Genomic DNA, 18,561 nt, shown 5'->3' with positions numbered 1-18,561 from the left:
ATCATGCGGTCAACTGTATTTATTTTTACTAGGTTTTTGCCAACTCCTGATGTGAATGTCATGTATCGTAAGTTTAATTATGTAAATATTTGCGAACTGAACTCGGAAATTTGCCAAGTAAAGGTCACTTTTTTACCCCACCAATATGAAGAGGGTGCCGAATTCACTCAAGTTCATGATAATTGACAGTGATATTCACGAGCTATCCGAGCGGAAAAAATAGCCGAACATCATGCTTTTCGTAGCACCGAACCATAACGCGCGACGACTTTTTGAGCGCAATCTCTCTCAGTCCGACGAAAAGAGGTTCCAAACCCAGCCCACAGAGTGATAGTAGAAAAAGTGACAGTTCCTGAAATTGGGAGAGGGAAAGTGGGATCCCAGCGAAAGTCGGACGCGATAAGGCATACCTGCGTTATCTCTTTCTGCGTTATCTCTTTCTGCATTGCAAGTGTGGGTTGGGCTTCCAACCTCCTTTAGTCGGACTGACAAGGATTGCGCTGAAAAATTTGTCGCGCGCTAGCTCCGTAGAGCATGATGTTCGGCTATTTTTTCTGATGGGATAGCCCTTGAATATCCCCGTCAATTATCATTAATTGGAGTAAATTAGACACGCTCTTGACATTGGTGGGGTAAAAAAGTGACCTTTATTTTGCAAATTTCCGACTTCAGTTCGCAAAAATTTACATAATTAAACTTACGTTACACGACATTCGCAAGAAGAGGTGGCAAAAACCTAGTAAGAACAAATGCCTTTGACTGCATGACTCTAGGTGGTGTAGTTTTTTTTATTATAATTCAATGACACGTACCGTTTTCCAGTGGACGCCGCCATATTGAAAGCCCAGCGCCGTCTAGCCTGGGGACATGCCTGGGGAGCACGTTGAAAACTGTTTAGTGCCCATGCCAGAGAGAAGGAAAGCACACGTGTCGTGTGCTTCCTCCCTGACATCGCCTCCTTGCTGGAGCCTGCTGGGTGCGAAAGCGCTGGGTGTGAGGCTGGCTGGAAAACGGTGTATAGTGAAGGTGTTGGGACTTTGGGCACCGAACACGAGGGATGCTGCCTTGGCGGCTCTTGTAGAATTTGTTCAGAGCTGTGGGATGGACACAACCTTTTAGGATTCTCTGTGCATGATCTTGGGATAATTGTGAATAGTGGACTTCTAGTGAACATATGAATAGTGGGCTCCTGAATAGCGAACATGTGAATAGTGAATAGCGAACTTGCGAGTAGAGCACGTGAGAAGTATCTTTCTTCCTTTTTTTTGGGGGGGGGGGGGGGGGTGAGAATTTATGCAAGGAGTAGCAGAACAAGTCGGGAGACGAGTTCAATTTCTCCTCTTTTTTTTTTTAACTCACAAACAAACAACAACAGATAAATTAATGATGATGAATGGGGAAATTCGCCACATGAGGTGCGGCCCACTGAGTGAGGTTGAGGTGAGTGAGGTGAGTTGCAACAACAACAACAACATAGATGAATGGATGATGATGATGTGGGATGATGTGGGTGTGAGTTGCAAGCGTGAGTATAGCATTCGTGAAAACCAGGTTCATATCAGCTGTTCAAAGAAACCACGTATGTACAGTTTCGAAAAAAAAAAAGTATGTTGTTCTCAAAATAGATTTCAGGATACACACGCAGATGTATTAAGTTTTGTCACTGTCTCAAAGCTTACTAAAAAAAAAGGAAAAGAAAAAGAAGGAAGACGGGGATAGGTCACCGAACGGGGATGTACCGAAACTGAAACGTAACGGGAACGAATACAACAATAGAGAGCCTTAGGAAATTGTAAGCGCCTTCAAATTCCGATTCTGTATCGCTGTCACCCAATCAGATATCACAACGTGATGTCACCCACTGCAAAGGAATCACGCAATTGGCTGATCATGTTACCTGGGCAGGGTTACTCTCTTTCAGAGTGACACCAACACCTACAGCAACTTGAACAATACGATGACAAATATTGTTTTGACGCATGCTGCATGACGAACTTGTAGGGTACCGTGAGTACCAGATGCCTATGTCTTTCCGGTGAGCTTCCTCTCCTTGCACGAACAAGCCTCAATATATTGGGGTTTCCCCTGCAACGGAATTTCTAAAAGTTCAGGGTGAGTAACCGCGTCTCGCATTTCAGATTATAGTAACTTTTCTATATGTATGCCCGCGTTTATTACAATTCAGCTTTATTGGGTCTGCCCGTGATATCGTGCCCTGATCGAGCTGAATACAGCACTTGTTCCAAAAGACACGTTGCGTTCGTAGTTATCTGTGGGACTTTTATTCACCCCTTTCTCTTTTTTGTTTTGTCTTGTTTGATTGCTCGCTTCTGATTAATAATTACAATTTATAAGCTCCGCTAATTTACTTCGTTTACATCACTTGTGTTCTTTGAAACCCCCGCAAAATTCCGAATTTTCTAGGAATTGGAAACTCCGGTTGACGCCTCCGATTTTATGCCAAATGGAAACTCCGAAAGGTCGGAAACCTTGAAACCAGCAGCATTTCAGTTTTCGTGTTCTATTTGGGATTTGACCTATTTCATTCGCATGACGATCTCGTTTGAACCTCATATGAACCCGATCCAAATGTTTGGAATATTCAATGTTCTTCATTTGCTTCAATTCCCTCGCTTACAGGGTGACTCTTCCTCCCAATCTCTCACACGTACACGTACAGAACGAAGCAGTAGCAGCGAAATATTTCAGGAGAGGTTCGATGGGATACGTCCTTTCTTCTCTTTTCCTTTCCCAAATTCATTACCAAAGGCACCAATTCGTGGGGAAAGGGTCGAACCCCCAAAACTCCTCCCCCTCCTCTCCTCCGGCTTAATCACAGAAACGAAGATCAACGGTGAAGCAAGCGAACATCCCATACGCTATAGCTCTTCTTTTGTCCGCTGTACAACAGCCCGCGCCACCGTCGCACGCGCGACCGCAGCGCCTGGGTCTCTCCGTTTGAGCGCTGGAGTTTCGTCTGCTACAAGAACAAGCAGGAGGCGCCAAGCAAACGCCAGCGGCCGGCCACTGGGCATTGCATGGTCTCATGTTCACGGACGCGAAGCCGGGTGCAACGCGATGACGTCATCATCGCCTAGTGCAACCCCTGGGTCACCATGACTCATGCTGGGATTTCCCCTTCACTAGACGTCGCTTGATCCGATTTCTCGCAGACGGACTCCTGAAAGGCGCGCAGTTTCGCTTTCGATTCACCAGCGACGTCTTCTGCAACTCAGAGGTGAGTCAAGCAACAACAATTTCACTCGCGTAATTCTTAAAGGCGTACCCCAGGCAGCACAATGTACTGAAAGTCAATTGCAATGGGGGTGGACGGTATGTGTCTTATCAATGTTCTTTAGTTTCACGGGTCTGTTCAAGGCCTTCCACCTAGCCGTCCACCCCCATTGCACTCAACTTTCAGTACGTTGTGCTGCCTGGGTACACTACAACTGATATCTATCACGCTGAGAGGAAGAGGAAAAAAAAAAGATAAATGAATGGGGAAGCTCCCGATATATTCTTGACACTAATCCACTTTGATTTATTGTCTTGTTCTTCCTTTATTTTTACGTTATTTCTAAAAATCTTGGAGCCACGATGATTTCTGCTCCGCTGCTATATTTCTTACCAGCGTTATCGGCCGTAAAACCGCTTGTTGCAATAGGTAAAGATAACGTTCCGGCCAAAATCCACGGAAGCGTTGTGTCGTAGGCGAGTGCAGAAGTGCCACTTTCCTCGCTTTGCAGACGACAGCAGAAGGATTCATTTACCGCTCAAATAACTCGGCCGCCACCATCGCTTTGACACTGGGGAGGCAATAAAGCTGCCAATTAGGCACCGTCCAATCGCATTTAATTAGTACGTACGCGTAATTCAGAGCAGACGATGCCGCATCGATGTTCGACTTCTGGTGTGGCGTTATAGTGGTAGGACGAATCCAGCTGTAACACGGCGGTGCAATGTAACGGACCATTGGAGCGGCACGAACAGGGTTTATTTGTGATGCGTTTCACGTATGCGGTGTCAGCCGTGATTATACTTGACGTCAGCAAGGAAGAATAAGACAGATCAAAGTGCTACGGATATACCGCGCTGTACATGTACGTCGGTTAAGGTTTGATGTACCGAGGGCTGCTCGTCAGGGGACTGTATCTATGGGTCTGCCTCCCAATGAATGGTATGAATGAATTAAGAAACAGGCAGTAATTGTTTATCAACTGATTTTGCTTCATCGTTTCGTACGGCGCATGCGGCGGGTCTTCACGCTTGTCGGACTTCGACTGAGAGCATGACGGAGTACAGCATGATGACCAAGTACCACTGGTTTCGCGATGTTTTATAATGGGTTTCGAAGAACCCTGATGCGAATGGTCAATAATTTCGCGTCGTCTGTATCTCGGACGAGATAATCTCCCGATAAACCAACACAGCCATATATATAGAACACTTTTTGAATGAAGGATCTCTGGGAAGCGTGTCTTCAAAAGGTATTTGGCTCAAATCGAAACGCCTTACATTGACATATAATCATCGAAAATGGATCAGGCGATACGCGCTGCTTCCAACTGTCAGCCCTGCTATAACGAGAGGGATTTGGGATTCGGTCGTGACAATGCGGGTGTTAACGTGTTTGTATCCCAGACACGGCTCGGATTTCAATATGTGCACACGTCTCCGATCTTTCAAACGGAAAATCGCATGCACATTTTGGTGCCTGCTTTATTGCCTGCTACACACTGGAATGTCATTCGTCTCAGGATACACCGCTTCGCTTACCTCAAAGCTTGTTTCTACATTTCTTAAAAACCGCACAATTCTGACAGATTTCCGTTGGGGCTATTTGTGGTCTTGACGCGATCAGGAAGACAACAGAGGTATGACAGTGCGGAAAAGCCTCCATGTCTGCAACCTGTCAAAGCGATTCCATTTCGTGTATGCATGATTACTATGGCCTGGGACTCTACGCACAAAAATCTTCTAAAATATGCGGCGCGAAACGTCTAAATATGCACAAAATATGCAGAAATATTAGGATGCCAGGAATGTCGCTCAGGAAGCTTTGCTCCGTTTTTTTTTATTCTGTGTTAGCGCCGCGCAGCAACTGTGGCTATGAGCGGCGTACAGACGAGGACAGATGGAGAGAGGACAGCAGGAAGGATTGGGGGACAGGGGGGGCTTTGCTCCGTTGCTTGTAACTGTATACACACGCAAGTTGTCTAAGAAACGTTCTACAAATAAAATGCTCATTTCTTATTGGAAGACAGAACGTATACGTTCACGAGTGCACACTCAAGGTATACCTCAAGCTCTTTCATTATACAGGGTGTCCCAGAAAACGTGTCATTGAATTATAGTAAAAAAACTACACCACCTAGAGTCATGCGGTCAATGGCATTTGTTCTTACTGGGCTTTTGCCATCTCCTCATGTGAATGTCGTGCAACGTAAGTTTAATTATGTAAATTTTTGCGAGCTTAAGTCGGAAATTTCCCTAGTAAAGGTCACTTTTTTACCCCACCAATGCGAAGAGCGTGTCTAATTTAGTCAAATTAATAATAATTGACAGGGATATTCAGGAGCTATCTCATCGGAAAAAATAGCCGAACATCATGCTCTACGGAGGTCGCACAGAATAGCGCACGATGAATTTTTCAGCGCAATCTTTGTCAGTCCGACGAAAGGAGGTTGGAAACCCAGCCCTCCCCGACATCTCAGAAAGAGATAAAACAGGCACGGCTTATCACGTCCGACTTTCGCTGGGATAATGCTTTCCGTCTCCCAATTTTAGGAACTGTTACTTTTTCTACTATCACTCTGTGGGCTGGCTTCGGAACCTCCTTTCGTCGCACTGAGAGCGATTGCGCTCAAAAAGACATCGCGCGTTATGGTCCGGTGCTCCGAAAAGCATGATATTCGGCTATTTTTTCCGATGGGATAACTCGTGAATATCACTGTCAATTAGCATGAATTTGAGTGAATTCGGCACGCTCTTCATATTGGTGGGGTAAAAAAGTGACCTTCCCTTGGCAAATTTCTGAGTTCAGTTCGCAAATATTTACATAATTAAACTTTGAGTACATGAAATTCACATTAGGAGGTGGCCAAAACCTAAAAAGAACAAATACCGTTGACCGCATGATTCTAGGTGGCGTAGTTTTTTTGTTATAATTCAATGACATGTTGTCTGGGACACCCTGTATGGCACCACCACCACCACCTCATTGGCTGTTGTACTATACCACCATAGCCATACCTAGGTTTTCAAAAGTATGCGCGCGCACGCACACGCACACACACACACACACACACACACACACACACACACACACACACACACACACACACACACACACACACACACACACACACACACACACACACACACGCGCACACACAAATGCATTATGGCATGGGATGATGTTTGAATAATAAGTTAAAATCAGTTAAGAAAGCCAGGCATACCGCTTCTCTGTGTCGCTGGATGTTATTCCGGCAAGTTCGCTAGCGATGTATATGTATATAGCTAATCTATACGCTATGTGCAGACAGCTATTCGTTGTGCTGGTTATTGCCTTCGAGAATTGCCGCTCACAAAGTGCAATTATTTGAGCCCCTTATTGTTATCGAGCACAACTTCAAGCATCTCCAAGAGAGAAGTTTCCAGGCTCCAGCTCTTTATGCAAGTAGGAAGAAATTAGAAATTAGCACGACTGGCCGCTAAGTCATTTTTCACGCCAATGTCCTGAAACAGCTGTCGATACACACGGATGCTTGCGGCAACTTTTTTTTTTTTTTTTTCAGCTCTTCAACTCGTTGACTGGCGCGTTCCGTTTTGAGAAGTTCGTTATGATAGGTGCTAGCGGTGCTAACCGAACCCACTGATTGCGTAGCACGAAGCAGCCTAAAAGTAACGTAGTAGCTTAGATGTGTCGCTGGAACACGGGTTTTGGGCCCATGACCTCCCTCTTGAGATAACGTGAGCAGTGACAAAAAGAAAGAAAAGGCAAACGTTAAAAAGATGATTCAGATGGCTCCGAAATATGACATAATATATGCAACCAAATGACGAAATATGACGTCATATGGAAGTATATGACACAAAAACATTATGGATGTATGTTGTTATGAATCGTAATGTGTGGAGAAAATGTTGGGATATCAATAAAACGCATTCTAAAAATATGCTTTTTGTATGAACTCCCGGGCAATAATAATAATCATAACCATAATAATAATAATACAGTAATCTTTATTTCACCAATCAGAAAGATGATTTATCGAACTCCCAAAGACGCACGTGCACGCTTTTGCACAAGGCCTGCCTATGGCATGTGTGCCGATATCTCCATAGCATGCGCCAGGGGCAGCTCCTCTATACGCTATGCAAGGAGGTCCACTGCGCAGCTCCCAGGTTTCCCTCTCTCCCCCACTGCGCGTGGAGCGACCTCAATGATGGTTCCTTTCCTATATAAGAGGGTAACATTTCAAGGAGAAGCTCACGGGGCTCCTTCGACGGGTTCATGCAGCTCGACGTATATACCTCCGTATTCCTGCCTTGGGATTGGACAGACACATCGTCACGTGGTTTCTCCAAACTTTACCCTCTCCCTTTTCTAATTTATTTTGCAATCGGTCAGTATGAGGTTTTCTGATCGAAGGAAAGGCAGACCCGCGCTGTGTTCTCACAACTTTATTTGTGCTTACGGGGGTCAATATCATGTTTCGCTTTACTTGTTCTAAGTATTCCCTGTGCCTTGGAGCTTCGTATACAGAGTTGCAAGCAGGAACCTCAAATTGGGCCACGGCCAAATATTGCCGATGACTCCATTAGCTGACGCACGGTTCTTTTAATGACAGGAAAACGTACTTGGAGATAGACTTTTCGAAACGACAACAATGTAACTCATCGAGGGAATATATATCTTAGATGGCTAGAGGACGTTCAGTACGTCACCAGGGTCACCATACCCGTACCCGACTATATACAACATTTTGCCAGATTTTCGCCGACACTCGAATTATCGAAGGTCGAATGTCCAAATTTCCATGATCAGAGGTATACGATACATTTTATGCATTTGCTTTTATCTCGTCCAATCAAGCTCTAACGACGCGGCATCTGCGGAGTCTCGTGATCAGGAAAAATTGCAGAAAATGCCAAACTGTTATGGAACAACCGGTGCCGCTTCGATTGGGCCCCGCCCTTTCCAAGTCTCTGATACATTCACCTCTACAACAGTTGACATTTCTAGCTTTGAAAGCTTCCTCGAAGCAAGACAAACACAAATGTCTACGCAGGGAAATAATATATTGATCTAAAGGTTGATTCTCGTTGTGGACTCGATCAAGGCAGGAGAGAGTAAGGCAGAAGCAGCTTCAGAACTCAGTCTTTTCAAATGAAAGTCCGGTGTGGTCAATCAGTATACTGCAGCGTACGAAAAAAATCGGCATCAGCGTAGTGCAGCATTTATTAGCAGCATTATATTAGTGCGTCACTACTCACGTGAGCAACGTGACGTCGCGTACACTATAGCGACGCGTCAGAGAACAAACTCTAATGTTTGTACAGATCATTCTGTGGAACCAACCACGGAACTTCTCCACAAAATGTTGTCACGCAATTCTGGGGTGGGGGGTGGGGGTGGGGGGTCACGCGAAAGGTCGGCGAACCCTTTCTCGATCCCCTCTTTCACTCTCCTCTTCTTTTCACACACTTTACTAACCATCCGTTTCATTCGTGTGAGCAACCGCCGGGGAAGGCAAAGCTACACTCGTAGTCGCTAGCACCCTTCGTCTTTCGTCTTTTACACACGCTTCCTTAGAAGTGCTCTCAAAACAACCCACGCTCCTTCGTTCCTCTCGCTACAAAGCGTCTTCGTAAACTACAATACAGAGCAGAGTTCCAAGCCAGCTATTAAAATGCACGCACACGCGCCAGTAACACGTTTTGCAACTTGTATTCTTACCTTATAGAGAGTAACCCTTCCAATTTTACTTGCGATTCCTACCTTTATTCGAGCGGTCCAAACACAATGAAGCCTGTAAACACACTTCGCGACAAGAACGACACGGACTGCTCTGCATGCATACACGAGTACTTCCTCCATTGGAACTCAGCGCACGGATAATTTGTCCGCTTCGGACGCGCATTTTTGGCATTCCCGTCCACTGACCAACTTCGTGAAGAGCTCTGCCGGCGAAAACCCATTTCCCTTATCAGCGCGCGGACGCGAACGGTGAACGAGAAAACACACCAGGTTGGGCCGAGAGATACGTAATTGTACGGGGTTGGAAAAAGGAAAGTGGATGTGTCAACGGCCGTTTTCATCAGCGTAAACAACGGCGTTTCGCTCGCGGTCGTATATTTATTTTATTTATGTCCATAACCCCAAGGGTCCTGCGGGCAATGTGCGTCAGACGGCCGTAAATTCAGTCGCCGTAGAAGAAGAAGAAGGTAAAGTTAGTGGTGAAAGAGACAAGCGGGACGAAAGTAAACTAATGTAAACTTCCTGTAGGTGTCATGATGTCCTTGAGAACGAGGCAACAGCAGACACATACGCAACGTGCACAGACTGAAAATTTTGAGCCTCTGTGCATTGTGTAAGTGTATCGTGCTGGCCTCACCTAATAAAAAAAAGGAAGAAAGAAAGAAAGGACACGAGCTTTTCCGCATATCACGTTGAAGGACGTGAGAGGCAGAAGAGGGCGCAAACCCACGGATGGGGGGGGGGGGGGCGGTTATTTCCAATAGCTTCGTCTTCCTGTTTTCTTTCTTTGCTGAAAACAGGGCTTAGCGTAACTAAATTGAGGGTCAACCACTGCATAGAGTCGAGCCGTGATCACTTTCATATCTGGAAAGCGGTGGGCGTACGCCTTTTTGTGACAATTACCGTATGACCATAGAAGTATGCCCCCCCCCCTCGCCCCCTCATTGTCATTTTACATCTCATGCAGTCCCATCGGCATTGGAGTAGTGGGCCACAACCCAGGTGGCGATATTCCCCATTCATTATCATCAGTGCATTTGTTGTTGTTGTTGCCCGTGTGACAGCGGTATTAGTGTCATAAAAAGGCGAACGTATCCCCGTTTTCGACAAATCACGCGACACAACAATCCCAAGCAGCAAAATGTACTGAAAGTCGAGCGCAATAGGGGTGGACGGGTAGGTGGAAGGCCTTGAACAGACTCCTGAAACTAAAGAACATTGATAAGACACGTACCGCCCACCCCTATTGCACTCGACTCTCAGTACATTGTGCTGCTTGGGATGTCATACTGGCTGCTCTGGCGAAGCGTGTTAGTTCTGTTTCAAGAGTGAAGGAAATGTACAAAAGGAAAGGATAAAGAAAAACAAAAACTCCAGTAAAAATTCCGGTAGGCTCTGAAATAAAAATTGAGCATGACAAAGAACTGTACACTACACGTCAAAAAGAGAGCGAGAGAGAGAAATACATTTTTCCTTTTTGGTGATGTACCAGCCCACTTTGCGCCATGAACCGAAAGTAACCTCAAATTGATGTTTCCGGTCGTGCTCTACGTTCAACGACGATTGCCTCAGCTTCTTTCATAAAAAAACAAATTCTTTAAAAGACGCACAAACAAAGGCCACTTACATTCTTCATTCTTTCCCACTCGCTTTCCCGTTGGACATGAGTCCGGAAGCTCTCTACTGATCCGGAAAATGGTTCCTTCACCAGGTCAAGGAATTGCGTTCAAAGTGCGCTCCAAATTCCTTCCGCACATTCGACCCGTATCTCTTATGCATTCAGGACGTCTGCGTGGTCAGCGGATCTCCCTTTCATATCCCTGCTATATAATAAGGGGGAAATGGGGAATGGTTTCCAAACTCTGGTAGCTTTCTTCCGGCCTCTTTTTCGCGTTTCTAACGCGAAGGGTTATCTATACTAGATTCGTATTTAGTATACAGGGTGTTTCAGTTAAATCCCCGGGATAAATAATTCGTGAACGGGTGCATCAATCGAAGAACTTTCTTTTTTAAAAGCATCCGTCCGATATCACCTACAAGCTGCGCACCGCGTGAATGAGCGGGAGGCGCTCATTATTTAAATAAAAATTCAAATGAGTTTCGCAAAAAAAAAAAAAACATAACTTCTAAAGCATTGCGCCGTCGGCATTAAAATGGGAACTACACCTTTTGGGACCTTCAGAGCGCACCTTTTAGAGAATATCTGCCACCGAAGCGGGTCATTTGTTGCAGTAATTAGTTGGTTTCGGTTTACATATTTTTGTCGCGACTGGTCGCGGCGAAGTGCAAAAGGACGTTATTCATTGGCCTAGTTCGGTGTAATGACGTAATTCATTGGTGTAAGCACGTAATTCATTGGTGGTTAAGGGAGTGGAAGAGCGTCCTTTTGCGCTTCACCGCGACCAGCCGCGACAAAAATATGTAAACCGAAACCAATTAATTACTGCAACAAATGACCCGCTTCGGTGGCAGATTTTTCTCTAAAAGGTGTCCGCTGAAGGTCCCAAAAAGGGGTAGTACCCATGTTAATGCCGACGGCGCCCTGCTTTAGAAGTTATGTTTTTTTTTGTTTTTGTTTTTTCACGAAACTCATTTGAATTTTTATTTAAATAATGAGCGCCTCCCACTCATTCGCACGGTGCTCAGCTTGTAGGTGGTATCGGACAGATACTTGTAAAAAAGAAAGTTCTTCGATTGGTGCACCCGTTCGCGAATTATTTAGCCCGGGGATTTAACCGAAACACAATGTATGTAATGGGTCTGGGAAATAACATGTTTCAAGTATCGTGATTTCGTTTTTGCGATAGCAGGGTCCTCGTGTAATGGCGAGCTTTAAGGGGAAAAAGGCGCGCCCTAAAATTGTCGGATCTCATTTCCAAGGCGTTAGGAATTCTCTTTGCTCTTTTTTTCTCTCTCCCTGCGTTGTTCTCGCCGAGCTGAATGTGTGTTTGACCCGGAAAAGGGGCCGGGAGGGGGAACTCGATAAGTTCAGAAGTATGTTCACGAAATTCTCGGTCTCGAATTCCCCGCGCTCTTAACGCAGAACTTCACCACATAACACCCTGAAGGCCATCCATCCATTCCTTTCCTTGTTTGACTCCTCTGCTTTTTTTTTTTTTCTTGCCTTTGTGTAATTTGGTTCTTTACTACTGACTTTTTTTACTACTGACCAATATATGACAGTGTCACGTACTTATTATGGACTGGCATATTAAAAGAACTATATGACAGGGTGGACCGTTAACAGATCCACTTTATAATGAACTACGTTTTACGGCGGATGCGAACACTCCCAAGGTCTCCACACCAAAGTGACCCCGTGGGGACGTCAGACTGACTGGCGACCAATCAGAATGCGGGAATTTCGCGAGTGCCGACCTTAAGCGGTTTATTCTAGCTCTGGCACCGCGAAGCGTTTATTATCGACGTTTTGTTGGGAATATATCAATTTCAATCAGTATGTTTCGAGCTACACCCCCACGAACGAGGTTTCTCATTGGCGTGTAATAATTTTCGCGCCTGTTGAAACACACGCTTTGTCATTATTTACAATTATTATAGCTGCTTTCACAAACGGAAACTTCACCACGAAACACGCTCGAGCCAGCTGTCATCCCGTATGACATCGTTCTAACCCGTGATTCGTTAAAAAGCGGAGGCATGTGCCTTTTTGTGACACACAGTCCATCTACACTCTTAAAAATTAACTTCACCACATAGCACACTCCTAGCCAACCACCATCCCGAATGACAACGTTCTCGCCCCTGATTGTTGAAAACGGGAGGAGGAGCCTATTTTGTGCTGTGCATAATGGCACAAAATAGGCTCTCCTCCCGTTTTCAACAAATCTAGGGCGATAACGTTGTCATTCGGGGTGATGGTTGGCTAGGAGCGTGCTATGTGGTGAAGTTCATTTTTAAGAGTGTACACTCTAAAAACAGATCTCCACCACATAGCACGGTGAAGGCCAACCATGCACTGGACAGAATGATACCTTTATCACTCCCGATTTGTGGAAAGCGCGGGGCATACGCCCTTTTAGGAACTGCGTAAGTGTTCAAAAAAAGCGTAGGCCTCTCGTTCTTAACCAATCAGGGCGCAGAACGATGTCATTCGGGATGGTGATTGGCTAAGAGCGTGCTATGTGGTGAAGTTCAGTTTTGAGATTGTAGAGGGACTGTGTATCACAAAAAGGCGTATGCCTCCGGCTGCCTAACTCCAGCTCTGGCACGCTAGCGGACATCCTCTACCCCTGTGGCTCTTCTGCCGAACGTTCCGCTAAAGCAAGCAACCTTGTTCTCTTTCTGCAGGAGGCGGGTCTAGCTCAACGACCCCTCTAACACTTTGCTCACCCCGACGAACTCACGCGCCCTCTACGCATCTCCACCCTTCATCCTTCATCCGTGTTTTTCTTTCCTGGCTATAGTCGTGACGACGCCCACATCTGTGTAGCCAACAACGGCGAGCCGATCCTGCCATTACCCCCCTCAGTTTTTAGAATCTGGCAACCATTCCCAAGGTACTCGACAGAAATGGGACCAATATATCCGCTATTTTTTCCAAATATTGTCGCCGCGCCAAACTGTTTAATATTCGTTGTCGTCCCATCCTGTGTTATTTTATCCCGCTTCCGGTTATTCTTATGTAAACACTCTTAAAAATGAAAAAAAAAAAAGGAACTTCACCGCAAAGCACGCTCCTAGCCAACCATAATCCCGACCCGAATGACATCGTTCTCGCTCCTGATTTATTTATTTATTTATTGTAAATACGTTAAAGTCCTGCAGAAGCGCGAACAACATAACGGACTGTGTATACATACACAACACTTTGACAATATTTAGCACAACTTGAAACAGTACAAACTGCCAACAGTACAACCAGTACAAACCTCATCAACCTCAAATCAGTACAAATCACATGGGTGTACACAGCACATTTGGACAATATTTAGCACAACTTGAAACAGTACAAACTGCTACAATCAAAGCACTTGCATTTGTTGAGAACGCTAGGCGTACACCTTTATTGTAACCATTATGTAGTACACAATTGGTACAAAATAGGCGTACGCCTCCCGTTTTCAAGAAATCAGGGGAGAGAACAATATTCCATTTCATTCTTGTAATGTTCCACACGGAAGACCCCTTGCCTCCAGCTTAGAACACTGGAACGTAACTTTACTGTTCTCCTTCGCAACCTCTTCGTCTTCGTCTTCTGCCTATTACAATTATTTCATTTTGAAGAGAGTACTCATGAAAGGAAAGATTTCAGCTCCCGAATGCCACGCAAATATAGAGATTGGACTACCATTTATTTATTTATTGTCAGTGCCCACCAACAGCTGAAGCCCGCAAAGAAAGCTCAGTGAAGCCTAAATGTGAGCCGACATTCCGACTCAGTCTTGCATTACGTATGTACATTTCATCGCTGTTGACACATATACTGTATGTATCTATGAATAAGAAACCAGAGCACAGCCTCATGGCTTTATGCATCTTGTATTGCGAAGGAACGCGTTTCAACATGATCTGGGTTACTCCGTATGCTGCTGTCACATTCTTTCGTAAGACACGCCTGTGAAAAAGGTAGTGTGTTTAAATAGTTATGAGGCATTTTGTTTGTGCAAACGACTATCGCAGCTCCAAATCCAGCGTTCCAAGACCACGACTGAAATGGGTGACAGGGTCGTTCTTTGAAATGAAAGTGTTTGTGTCGCGACATTTCTACCAGAGTGGCTATATACCTACGTTACTTTCGTATAAAGAACACTAAGGGCATATATGAAAACGAAACCAAAACTGTCTGCGAAGCGTGACGTCAATGGATAATGTTTAATAATAAAGAAGGCGGCTTCACGCGGGAATAAATAGGAAACGCCTCAGCGAAAAGGTGTCAGGAAGCAGCTGAATGTTTGTCCAGGAGGCACATTCAATGTAATGGAAACGTTCGGCTGAAATGAAGAAGTACAACGTTTGCTAAAATTTGGCGCAACTATAGGATAGTAACAACCAGGATTAAAAAGTGGTGACAGTTGTCGAATTTCCAAAATTGCATATTGATTGGGTGGGGGTGGGAGTAGCGCTGTGCAGACGGACAGACGAGCGGCCTGCTTCCATTGATCAGTTAATCAATTTTCGAAGTTTCTTTTTTTATTTTTCGAAACGCAAGCTTCAATGATTATCCTAAGTTCAATCTACGGCCCACAGAGCAGCTGACTATTGCGCCTCAAAGCGGACACACACACACACACATAGCAGTAAACATCTTGACGATGAACGTTGTAAAATGCGTTCTTGTCATTCTTACTGTCTATTTATGCTTATTTAAAGTCTAGTTGCTGTTCTTCCATCACAGCGACAAAGTACATATAATCCTAATTCTTTCAAAGAATTAGGCTTTCTTCTTCTTTTCAGAATTCTTCTTTTCTAATTCTTCTTCATCTTCTTTTCTAATTCTTTTAAGAATTTTGCGGTTCAATAAAATAAATAAAACAAAAACGGAACATGGGAACGGAACCCGCTTCTCATCATGAAGAGGAGCTATCGAAAGGTGTGAGAGAGTCTATCACACCTTTCGATAGTTCCTCTTCATGATGCAGGCAACTGAAAGATAGGTTAATCTCTGCCGGAAAAGTAAGCAATTACTGAGTAGTCGGTTACTCAGAAAAGTAACTGATTACTCGAAAATTTACTCAGAAAAGTAATTGATTACTCGAAAAATTACTCAAAAAAGTAATTAATTACAAGTAACGCGTTACGCACAAGTCTGCCTCTGTAAGAGTTGTACTTTTTAGAAACCCCGCGAATATTGTGCATTTCCAACTCAGTGCAATAGCCACCCGACAGAGGCTCGGGGAAGGCACGTTGGACGGGGGACACTTGACGCCTCAGGGGGTCTTCGCGACCAGATGCTCGCTGGCAATAAATCAGTAGAGTGGGCCAAGGAAGATGCACTGTCCAAAGTTGCATGGTTGCGGGTTGACAGCTTGGTCAGTTACCCATAAATACGGTGTAGTGGGCAGACAATTAGGAGGTGCCTGGTTCGGTCTAAATTCAAACTAGGCCAACCATGAGTTGGAGACGTTTGAACCGGGATTCTGGGATCGGTGTTTGCTGGCGGGGGGTTGTGTCTCAAATGTCACCCTTTTAAGCGGAGGACACACGAAAATCCGTGTGTGGAAGCCGCAACGACTTGATGAAGACGAGGCGAAAGCCCCGTGACTTCAGTCGCTATAGTATTGTCTTGTATATAGTTATGTAAATAAAGCCCAGTTATTGTTCGAGAATACCGCCTGTCGGACGTCTCTTGGGAATATCTCCGATCTGTGAGCTACATCAACGGACCATCTTCCAGCAAGAACGGAAGAAACTTTACTGCCTCTATCATAATGGATAGAAAGTGGAAATGTGCATTTCAATTCGGTGGCGCTTAATTATGCAACTGTTTGTTCGCCTTCATTAAACAAGAACGCTCGCACAAATCATTTCGTGGGCGACTGTTGTTGTATTGCGATCGCTGAAAGATGAAGGAAACACGGGAATGGACAAGTCGCTGTGTGGAATAGGACCGCCTTAATCAGTGAAAAAGATCGCAACGTGCCACGTTTAGAAACAGCTACGCAATATTGTAATGTTCCCTGGAAAGGAGAAGCACAGAAATCGATAGGAAGAACGCTCAGAGAAAATAATTTGCGCCCAATCACGGTTCATTGAACAGTACTATAAAAAGCAACTCTTCGTGTAGAAGTTAGTAAACTGATATGGAGATCGAGCTGTCAGAAGGTACGAATCTGTAAATTATGCGTCTTCCGTAACAACGTTTTTTTCTGTGTTGAGGAAGTTAGGATAGGGGGAGGCTCAATATGATAGTGGGACAGGAAAGTGCTACGCGAATGGAGCAGGGACACGGGAGATCGGAAGTCAGCACACGCCCGGCCCACACGGTAACGTGCCCTCAAAATACGGATCGGATTACTCCTTTGAAGTGCACTCAGCGGAGGGAGCTAAATAAAAATGCCAACGTCCAGAATAGTAACGGTACGCAGGAAATTCAACAGTGAAGCCCAGTGAAGTCACTGTTAAAGTTTTTGAAGTGCACTCTTAAAACCCGAGGGGGGGGGGGGGGGAGTGTCGAAGCAGCGTGCCGTTGTTGGCTGCACTCAAGTGGGCGTCGTCACGACTATAGCAAAAAAACAAAAACAAAAAAAACAAAAATAAAAGGTGGGGGGGAGAAGAGAGTTGACGATTTCAAAGTGTGGCACAGGCAGGATGAACGAAACTGATGGGACGCAGGTGCACTGTAGATGAGAGGTGCACTAGATGGTGCACTCTTAAAAACGAACTTCACCGCATAGCACGCTCCTGGCCAACTGTCATCTCGAATGATATGGTTACCTTCCCTGATTTGTTGAAAACGGGAGGCGTACGCCTTTTCTGTGACACTTATGCTGTTCATATTTGTCACAAAAAGGCGTACGTCTCCCGTTTTCAACAAGTCAGGGAAGATAACCATATCATTCGAAATGACGGTTGGCCAGGAGCATGCTATGCGGTGAAGTTCGTTTTTAAGAGTGATGGTCTCTCTGCGAGGCCCGTTTCTTGAAGAAGGAAACGCACGAGGGTGCAAGTTTTTGTAAGTCCTTCTGCATAAGAACCTTCGGGGAAGAGGACGTCCGTCAGTGTGCAGGGCCTGGAGCGGGGAAGGTGAGTCTCCCGCATAGTATGGTACGCGGGTACACTCTTAAAAATGAACTTCACCGCATAGCACGATGCTAGCCAACCATAATCTCGAATGATATCGTTATCTGGCCTGATTTGTTGAAAATGGGGGCGTACGCCTTTCTTGTGACACTTATGCTGTTCATAATTGTCACAAAAAAGGCGCACGCCCCCCGTTTTCAACAAATCAGGTCAGATAACGATATTATTCGAGATTATGGTTGGCTAGCATCGTGCTATGCGGTGAAGTTCATTTCTAAGAGTGTAGCATGGTATGCGGTATTCTTAAAAACCGAGCTTCACCGCATAGCACAATCGAGTGACAACGTTCTCTCCCTTGATTTGATGAAAACAGGAGGTGCACGCCATTTTTGTGGCAGTTATGAATTGCATAATACCCCAAAAATGGCGTCCGCCCCCCAGTTTTCAGCAAATCGCAGGGGAGGGAACGTTGTCATTCGGGATGATGATTGGCTAGGAGCGTGCTATGCGGAGAAGCTGTGTTTTTAGATCGTGCATGACATAACGTTCCTGGTCTTTAATTCGACAGCTCCCTTTGAATCTACCGTTTTCGTAGAGTGCTTCCGACCAATTAAAGTCCCCTATTAATTTTCAATACGAGTCACAGCCCCCTTCAAACTGCTCATATAAAGCCTGCCCCTTTTTTTGCCCAATGCCGTTCGTTTGTGGAAGCCAAACGTTTTATCAGTTAATGCATCTTTTTCGTGCCGTAAACGAACGCGTAAGTTGTCAGCTCTAAAAGTTTTTCCTCCAAAGGAGTACGTCCGACGCACATTTATTGCTTTATTTGCATAATCACAGCCACGCCTTTATCGCCCTTATCGCCGTTATCT

The 18,561-nt window shown here is 45.1% G+C and overlaps 1 protein-coding gene across 2 annotated transcripts in view; it reads left to right on the top strand.

Annotated features, from left to right (window-relative positions):
• The first annotated feature begins 2,957 nt into the window (after positions 1–2,957).
• LOC135399156 (putative protein kinase C delta type homolog) overlaps positions 2,958–18,561 on the top strand; it is a 131,380-nt gene continuing 115,776 nt past the window's right edge. For both annotated transcript variants that reach the window (XM_064630897.1, XM_064630898.1), the window contains exon 1: positions 2,958–3,238. The gene's annotated coding sequence lies outside the window, so the exon portion shown is untranslated. The remainder of the gene's footprint in view (positions 3,239–18,561) is intronic.

This window comes from Ornithodoros turicata, chromosome 6 (assembly GCF_037126465.1).
Source record: "Ornithodoros turicata isolate Travis chromosome 6, ASM3712646v1, whole genome shotgun sequence".
Classification (NCBI taxonomy): Eukaryota; Metazoa; Arthropoda; class Arachnida; order Ixodida; family Argasidae; genus Ornithodoros; species Ornithodoros turicata.
The sequence above is the reverse complement of the archived record's forward strand: the minus strand, read 5'-3'. Positions and strand labels throughout refer to the sequence as shown.